This window comes from Bombus impatiens, unplaced genomic scaffold (assembly GCF_000188095.3).
Source record: "Bombus impatiens unplaced genomic scaffold, BIMP_2.2 scf_0096, whole genome shotgun sequence".
NCBI classification, from domain to species: domain Eukaryota; kingdom Metazoa; phylum Arthropoda; class Insecta; order Hymenoptera; family Apidae; genus Bombus; species Bombus impatiens.
In genome coordinates this window covers 1,418,223-1,428,000 of record NT_176515.1, presented here as the reverse complement: position 1 = coordinate 1,428,000, position 9,778 = coordinate 1,418,223, and the positions used below count along the sequence as shown (strand labels likewise).

General features: G+C 39.7%; 1 protein-coding gene across 2 annotated transcripts in view; it reads left to right on the top strand.

Moving 5' to 3' along the window:
* Nucleotides 1-236: 236 nt before the first annotated feature.
* The window catches only part of LOC100741930 (zwei Ig domain protein zig-8), a 237,661-nt gene continuing 228,119 nt past the window's right edge, over nt 237-9,778 (top strand). For both annotated transcript variants that reach the window (XM_024364441.2, XM_003486026.4), the window contains exon 1: nt 237-471. The gene's annotated coding sequence lies outside the window, so the exon portion shown is untranslated. The remainder of the gene's footprint in view (nt 472-9,778) is intronic.

Below are 9,778 nucleotides of genomic sequence, written 5' to 3'. Positions count from 1 at the left end.
CGAAATTGACACGAAGAGCTTGCGAGACGAACGCGTTCGAAAAGTTCGAACGTGGAAAGCGTTCTCTTCTCGTTGATTTTTAGGGCTTGACTTCCGGAACTAGATTCGAATAAAAAGAAGACGATAAGGTTAGAGGAACGAGGTGATCCGATGGTTGAAAGAGAGGTTGAACAAGCGTCGATGAACGAGTCCGACCGTATCGAGACGTAAATAAAGTCAAACGACTCGGGTAACTCGGTTCATCGGTTACCATAAAAGAAACGCCTTCAACGGTTCACACGATGGATAATGGACTTTGCTGAAGGTTTTGCATTCGGTTTCTATTGGCAGACACGGTTGGTCACGTACGCGCAAAGATCGAGCATCGAGAATACCGTGGCATCCGCGACGAGAGGAAACCGCTCTGCGATGGATCAAGTGGAACGAAGTATTAGGTCCGCTGTTTTCGTACCTTGAGACCATCCATCAAAGGTAAACAGCACGCACGTTTTCCGTCCACTAACCGGAATACTTTGCCATTTTATCGAAACCTCTATTTGCATAGAGTTTCGATCTCTTTCAAACAGGAAGGATTCTTGTGCAATTTCATTTATTCCTTTTTAGGCGAGATATTAAAATATATATCTGGTAGACTCTGATTAATTTAATTAAACTAGCAGACTCTAATTTATCGAGACGAAATGTAACAGATATTTCGACAGATGGTTAAACGGTATTTGGAAATATAATCAAAGTTGTGGGTAATGTTTTCTACTGGATATATACATGGTTGATCGCAAAAGTATCTTACCGCGTTAGACATTTAATACCGTGAATATTCGTTATTTTACTTTACAATGAACTTACATGATCTACCTGATGATTTGAAAATAAAAGAGCGAATACGTAGTAGAAAATTGTATTATATATTACAAACAGACTAGGAGATATTCAGATTGCCAAATATTTTCGACACTAACTGTAAATATAATACCTCGAGCTACAATTGTCTAAAAAACGAAGATCTCTCTACTTGATAACAAACTTCCGAGAATACATCGATATCGTGTAACAAATTGATAGAGATAATTACAGAATAATTACAAGAAGGTTTGCGTTACGTGATTGGACCAAATTCTATCCATTCGAACTCGGAAATACGTATTCGTGGAGCGGAGCAAACGGCAGTTGTCAACTTTTCATAGACAGAACTCGTTAAAGAAATCGTGTAAATAACATTTGCGAGATAAGTACCTCTGGAAAAGAGGCGTGTCGCTTTCGTCTTTTCTCAATAACGCGACGCTTTCGAGCGTTTCGTTAAACGTAACTTTAAAATTCAAATTAAGACATAGCCCGTCCGATGGCGAAGGCTCCAGCTTATTTACATTTCCAATTATTGCAAAGACCGCGTCGTTTCTCGATCCATGCTCCCATGAAACTGTTATTTGTTCCAATTGGATCGAAGGGAATAGAGCTTGAACCCGAGAAATCCTGAGACGGTTTTAATAGTTGAACAACGTTATCGAATGCACGATCTCGTCTGATAAAGAAAGGTTATGTTGGCTAACGTTGTTGCGAACTCGCTTCGAAGACGCGCAATGTTCGAATATTCATGGCCTTGCTGTATGTATATATGGGGCCGATTCCTGATTGTTTTTTCACGCTGTCGAGTTCTCGTCGCGTCGTATGTCCGTCTTCGTTGTTTTTAACTGGGAAAACGAGAAAGACCTAGGGGCCCAAGAACGGTGAAAGGAAATCGGATAAAGCGAATAAAAGGAATTTTATAAGATAAAAGAGAAACCCGCGTCTCTTTTCTAACTTATTGTCAAATATGTCAAATATGAGCTTTATTATTTCATATCGATGATGTCATGTCATTTCAAAATTATGGAAATCGGAGAGGCAGTAGCTTTTCTACGACCTCGCCAAAGTTCGTAGTTACGAAAGTATGTACGAATTTTTGCACGCGGCCAATCTTTCTGTTGTCTTAACGAAATGATAGGACAGATCGGTGGAGATAAAAAGTTTTAGGAATACCAAAACGAAAAAACGTCACAAACAACTTAAATGACCATACCCGTGGGTCTGGTTTTAAATTAATTGCTAGGGCGTGAACGTTTAAAATTACACAAAATCTAGGTACAGAATATACAAAGATATTAGGCAGAGTATCCGAAGTATAGCACCGTTATATTTATTGGTTGAGAGAAGTCTTTGATTAGATTTTATTTCTTTAATCGTACTTATAAAAATGTGAATTTGAATACCGGCGATCTACCGATTTACCGATAATAATCTCGGAATTTGCAAGTCTAGGCTCTGGACGATCAAATATCGATGTATAATAACTTCGTAACAACAGTCTTTCGACCATCGAATCGTAACCGAATACTAGCCCACCCACTAGTCCAAATCAATCGCTTTACAATCCCAAGTTCGTGCCAAGTACTCGAACGATTCGAAGACCCGAAATTCGGTGTCGATACGACGAATTGCGAATGTGACGAGTCTGTTCTATTCTCTCTTCGTCTCTTTCCGAGCTCCGTTCTCTGTGACATCGGAAACACGATGCTCGAATAGCGGATATGAGAGGAAACAGGAAGGGAACCCGAGAGAAACTTTAGCCATCCAAGCGGAAACGCGAAGAGAGCGCAGAACGTGGTCGGATAGTTCTCCTCGAGGGACGACGAACTCGCGTCGATTTCGGCGGGCGAACCATCGAAAAAAAGTTGTTGAAAGTCGAACTTAACTCGAGTTTCTCGGTAAACTTGGCGAGATAATCGGCGCGCTGATGCCACAAACGTGAGCGCCTAATTGAAATTCCTGTCAATTCTATCTAGTCTAGTAACGTCGTGTATGTACACGTATGAAACGATGAAAAAAGTTCACGTACAAAACTATCGTTGGAAGCTTATTTTTCAAGTCGTTGGTCCTTGTTTTTAGAAAAGCAAGACGATCGGATAACTCGAAGACTCTCGATCAGGAGGGTGGCTCCTGAAGCGAGTGGGTGAGATGAGGAAGACAGTTTTAGTTTTTCGAGTCGAGTCAGAAGCAGAAAACCAACGGCAAGTTCGCTCAGTTCGGTAAATTTCACCGCATCCTAAGATTCTGTCAGTCTCGTTCAGGAGACACGATCAGCGTAACGTTGCCAATACGTCGAAATTAGATGGTCAGCTTCGAGCATTGACGACGCGTATCGTGCAATATTCAAGGCGAAAAGAAATTGCGCAACAAACAGTCGAGCGGAGCAGCCATCCAGTAACAGAGGAAAAGCTGCGTCGGTTGAGTTATCGTACCGCTACTAAGTTAAATTGTTCGTAACTTGAAAATTAAGCCTGAAAACGACACTCTTCTACAACAACAAGTTTCTTCGTCGTTTTGCTGTTTAAAATCCACCATATAAATATCCCGCACGTATTTCGTATTGACATTCCGTATTACAAACGTGTCTGTGGCTATTGATTCGTTCGGGTCAAACGACGATGAAGAAATTTGAAGCCGAGAAATTTGCCGACTTTTCATACGCGATTATCGATTTTCGAGAGTTTAACGATGCTCTTGTTGCCACCACGAGCATAACGGACAGAGAAATAACGGAAAATAGCTGGAACGTAATGGAACCAGAAATTCTTATTGGACGCACACAGACACATCGATCGTTGGGAAAAATGAGATGGTTCTGTTGAGCGAATTGTTATCTCAGGATGGACGTCTCGTCGTGCAAAAGTTTTTGCCAGCTTCGACGAAGACAGGATTGCTTCATTCGAAAGCTGTTGGATCTTGAGAGACGTTGAATAGAGTTGTTAAGCTTGTCCGTATTGTTTGCCGATTCCAATCTAGGATGGATAGGACAGTTTTGTTAGTCAAATTGGGTACAACTTACATGGAAGAATCGTTAAATGTGTGAATAGATTAAATCGTTCGATATATTTATTTTATATAAAGTATCGAGAATATCCAATTTATAGAAAATTAAAAAATGAATGAGAATTGTATCGTGGTTACCAGTTATGAATATAAATAAACTGTGGATTTTTCATGCAAAGTCATATTTCTGAAAGTACAGTTTTACTCCGTTTCTCCTGTCCCGTCCGAGAACAAAGTCAAACCGAATAGTATACCCGATTAGTAACGAGCCACTGGCCCGGTACCGAGTGTGTTTGCTTATTTCCAAGCGAAACGTATAATTAAAGAAGTAGATCTTCGGTAAAAAGTTGTTTTACCTACCAGTGTAAGTACAGAAAGCACTATGCTTCGTGCGATCTTGCACTTTCAAATTCAAAATATATATATCTGCTGCCTCCTACGTTTTATCAACAGAAGAGTAAAAACTGCTAGAGTTTGATAGATTCCTCTATATATTAATTTGATAGAGTTGAATTACGAGCCATGTATCCTTGAGTCACAAATAATATTCGGAAATGTGATTCGTAATTGGTAGCAACCGAGCGAATTATCAGAGAATTAAGGAAGAATGTGCAAACGTTAAATTTCACTATCGAGAAATGGTTGTCGGCTGAGGTATGTATGTAGAGGGTAGTGGATAAATTCTAAAATACGATAGTTATTTTGGTAGCAAGGAAGACGAGGCGGTATAGCGGAAGGAAAAGGCGGAGACGGGTCGGTAGATACGATGGAGGCAGAGAAGTGTAGAAAGGGGTGGCAGTCGGCGTAAACGAGCTAGATTATAAACGTATTAAGGGTCGGTTGTTTTTGCTTTCTTTGATTCCACTGCAGCCGACGCGTTTTTCGTCGACGGCTGGCAGGAGAGGAAACACCTTCGTTGCGAAAATCCGGCCAGCTTTCCGGCCTTTGTCAAAGGATCGGATGATTAATCACTCTCGTAGTGTTTCCCTCGCTGCGGGCACACGCGCATACGTCACCGCCGACGGGAATTCGTCAACGTCGAAAATTCCGATAAAAGCACGCCCGGTGATCAACCTGCTCGGACTTTGTCGTTCAACAGCGTTGCTCCTTGGAGATGCTTTTAACCACTGTGTGCTATGATTCACCGCAAACGAACGATGGTAGCCAATATAACTGTCTTTATATATACGAAGATCACATTTTCTGATTTTAATATCTCATTATGAAGATGAAAATAATTTGTTAGACTCAAGGTGTATGTCTCTGACAACTGATTGATAAGTTGAGGTCAATAATAACAATAATAGTAATAATAATAATAATAATAATAATAATAATAATAATAATAATAACAATAATAATAATAATAATAATCAATAGGTTGCAGCCAGAAGTAGAATTATTAAGAGAAGCCATATTTTGAAAGCCAAAAGACACATTTTGGGCTATTTAGGATTAATCGATGATGTACTAAATTTGAAAAGCGAAATTTCAAAATCGATTTAAACAAGCCATTTCCGTGTATATAAGTACATAATGTTCGATCTCGAGAAACGTGTATAAACGTTATTAACAATTGTGAAATAAATTTTTACATCTCTGTTATTTTATTATACATACTATCCACGTCTCGTTATTTTAGTAACATCGATTCGACTGTTGGTCGAATAACCCGTCCTTCTGTTCTATGTCAATAGATCGTTAGGTTCATTGCACGCGCGTATAAAGTTACAAGATCGTAATTATCGTGTGTTAATGCGGCGAAACGACTAAGGCTGCATCGATGAAAAGGAATAGTTGGACAAACGAGTTAGCCGGAAATCCCGAATTGGTCATTGCTAATCACGGTTGATCCGCTAATTTATTCCACACCCAGCCAAATAGTACCGTTTGTAATTAATTAATGAGGTTATTTATTACATTAAACGAATATGATGGGATAGTCGGGGGATGTTGTGACCTAAATTACGACGAAGAGATTGATATCATTAACGTAGAGATAGCGTTGTAACTCGAATGACATTTACTGGCATGGGATAATTATTACGTTTCGTTTTATCCTCTAAATATACCAAGGTGTATTTCACTTTGCACATTCTGGATATTTTTATATAGTATGTGTTCCACGGTTTGGTATTGAAATTATTGAAATTATTGAAATTATCGAAATTATCGAAATTATCGAAGTTATTTGAAGTAGAATCAAATTTCTTAAAACACTCGATAATTATTATCTTGGTTTCCTTGTGATTTAGACGTTCTTTAGATCGATCGATGACAGTTTATTTCACGTTGCTATACACAATCTTCGTCACATCGATCATTCGATACAGAAGGTTTTGTACCGCGTGTATCGCTCTATTATTCTCCGCATCGTTGCATCGTACGAAATGTCGCCGACATCGGTAGATCATCTCGTGTAATTACTCTGTGTTTATCATCGACCTTTACGCGAAATGGAATTTCCACGGGACACCGACAGGAACAACACGGTAAAATCGACCATTTCATTGTGAAGCCAATTTTCTTACTACAAGCAGCCCTCTCCCTGTCGTCTCGTTTCTTTTCAATTTTCTTGGCCGCGTTTTTTTATCAACCTACGTCGCGTTCATCCGTCTTTCTCGTTTCAGACCTTGGTCCCACTGGATTTTTGCTCCTGTTTTACTGCTTTTTATTTTCCCCATTTCCGAACACGATAGAGGAAGTGGTTGCGCACTAGGAGAAAATTGTCCGCTACTTACGACAGGTTTCCGGTATACGTCTCGTTTTTGCATCGCGATCGTGCCGACCATAGAACATCGTGAACACGTCGGCGAATCGTTTAAAACGGTTTCGACGAAATTTAATGTCTTTTCCTTGTCAGCCTATTTTGAACTCGGCGCATGCTTGGATACAAAGCCCAGCGATTCTGAGGCGAATTCTATGTGAATCAGCAATTTTCCGTGTGATAAAATACGGAGCAGCGTGTTCATTTACGTTCGAGCCAGTAATTAATCGTGTTATTTTCAGTGCGTGTGTAGATATTCAATTATTTGTAAATTAAAAACGTGCTTTTTGAAATTTCCAAATTGCAAATAACAATGACAATTTTCTTCTTTTTTTTAACACGTAATGTGTTTTCCGGACAGTCTTGGAGGCCATCTCCAATTTATTTCTTTTTCATAACTTTTTAATTTCGCGAGTTTACCCACTGTAATAGATCGAATACAATTTTTCAACAGTCACTTTGCGGAAACTATCGCGAAACAGCCGTATGCTGCGTTTTATCGCATTTTATCCGTTTTATCCGACTCGCGATTCACTTTGTCTTTGCAATCGAGTGTTAAAAAAATCGATTTTGAGCTCGCATTCGACGAATTGCGTTTTTATGCGAGCGGTCGGCGAGATTATAAATGGAAACGGGATTCGCTTATCCAACTTTAAGAACCGAACAGCATATTAAGAAAGTGATAGAAATAGTCGGGAGTTTTTCGAACGTAGTTGGAGATTTGTCGAGAAGGTTGAAGCTTCTTTTTGACACCGGTATCACGTACGCGGTACTTGGATGTATGTAGATTTCGCTGGTTGGGCTGGAACGTGTTGCATGGCTCACGTAAATCTGGTTTGAAGACGCAGCAAATGTTTTATATCGTGCGGTAGCTCTTCGGATATATACCGAGGGATTCTGATTGCAAGAATATCGTGTATGCTGCTGAATCTTGTCTTTCCTCGAGCGTTATTGAGTTTGCAGAAATTTGCTGTATAGGGGATGGATCGTGGATATTTTTGATTCCCGAGCAAGTTATTCCGAGCAACGAGAAAAAATGCTAGTAAGGAATTTAAAATTTTTAAATCGGCTTACCAATTTGATTTTGCATGCACGAGTCCTCGTATCACTTTACGAAGTTCGTAGACAGGTTACTACGTCGAAGGAATAATCAACTTGCAAAGTATCGGACACCTTTTTGATACACGTTCAGAAAATGATTCGTCGAATATCTACACGTCTTTGTCCTGCACATTTTATTCGATATTTTTATTTTTAATTCGTCGTTCGTCACTAGCAGGTCATAAATGATTTAACTTTAATCCGCTATTCCGATCTATATGTTCCTTTGTATCCATCAACCTCTATCTTTACGTATCGTAAAGCAGAGTATCGTATGTCCGATAAACCTGACCGAACGATACTTTGGCAAACTACGCCGGCATGTTTCGATTCATCGAGGATTAAATCGGTTGTCGAGCGGACCGAGTATTCGAAAGTCTTTGCTATCGCTACGAAAAGAAGGAAATTTCGTGGCATTTGCCAAACGAATCGTATCGCTAATTGTTTTTCACGACCAATTCGTCCGTGCTTTCTTTCCATTGTACTCGTTCGTGTTTAATTTACTATCATCCGCTTTCATCTAGAGTAGCTCTACATGCTATTAATTAGAAGGAAACTTTACAGTAATGAATTTTTCTTAGTAGGATAAATTTTTAGTAAGATTAATACCAACTGTATATCGTTAGATTATTCTGATTAATCGGTTTCGTCTAAGCCTTAAAATCGCCATAAAATAGAAATTACTTTCAATGCTACTTTCCTAACAAAATTCTTCGGTCATAAATGATTCAACCTTTACAGAATGATATCAAACCGGTCAATTGTTCGCGTGCATGGAACATACTATTTGTCTCGGTCGAAGAAAAAGTTGAAAAATGACGGACAATTGATCGAACGTTCGCAAGAAGAGATCGATTGGTACAGATTAGTCAAGTTTTTGCTTACGGTTCTCGTTCTTATGTACGAGATGTACGGAAATGAACGAGAGGGATAGAACGAAGTTTTCGAACTTGTCGTTTCGTATTTCATTGGCCGAAAAAAATATGTTTCTCGTTCGCTGGATGGTTTTGAAAACGCGTTTTTTCTTTTATTCGTAGAGCTAATTTCATTTAACAAGAAAGGAAGGAAAAAAAGAAAAGATGAAGACGAAAGAAGATACGGGCAGAGATTTTCAAGTTTTTTGAAACAGAACCTCGTGGCTCCGATAAACTAATTACTAAAATTCTTCGGCTCGCCAAAAAATATATCGTACGTATGTATTTGATTCAGGACACTTACACTTACTTCGCAATCTGAAGGGAACGAAGTCAGTGGCTCTGATTAGATAGTCGAGTACGCGTGTTCCAAAAATTCCAGCGACGCATAATCACAAACAGTGTTGATCCATTTAGATTCAATGTATGTACTTATAGCAGTTACAATTACATTAATTTCAAAGTAATAACCGTAATTATAATAAACCGCGTATATGTATACCATTCACATTGCATAACGCGGGAAAAGCGAAAGATGATCGCATTTGTAGCTAGAATTCAGGAATGTACGCGGTTGGAAAGCGTTCGATCATCGGAAGGTGGTGGGATTTTAAAGGAAAGTCTATTTACCACGGCCTATATCGGACCAAAAATGGGGAAAAGATTCGGCCCTGGCAACGTGAACGCGATTACGGCCGCGTACTTCGCTATGATGACGCAATTTATGGGCTGGAGAACAGAGCAGGCATGCTCGATGCTCTGACCCCGTTCGATCGTTTAATCCGTCCGAGATAGGTACGTACGATTAGACGATTCGACGGAAGCGGAGAACCATTTGGTATATACCGTCCCTATCCACCCCGACCCCCACCATTCATCCATTATAGGCAGTCCCTTCGCACTGTGCCACCACCCTTTCAGCAACCGATCCCTTGAATCGGACAGAACCACTGGCATTCGTACGGTTTCAGCTTGCAATTCGAATACATTCTATTCCATCTCTCTGCATTTGTCCGGGCTTACGAGCTTTTCGGTATACGAATTAACGAGATCGCGACTTCAGCAAGCACCTAACTATATATATATACACGAGATGTCTATTCGTAAGGGACTAACTGACAATCGGCGAATCGATGCGGAATTCGATTGC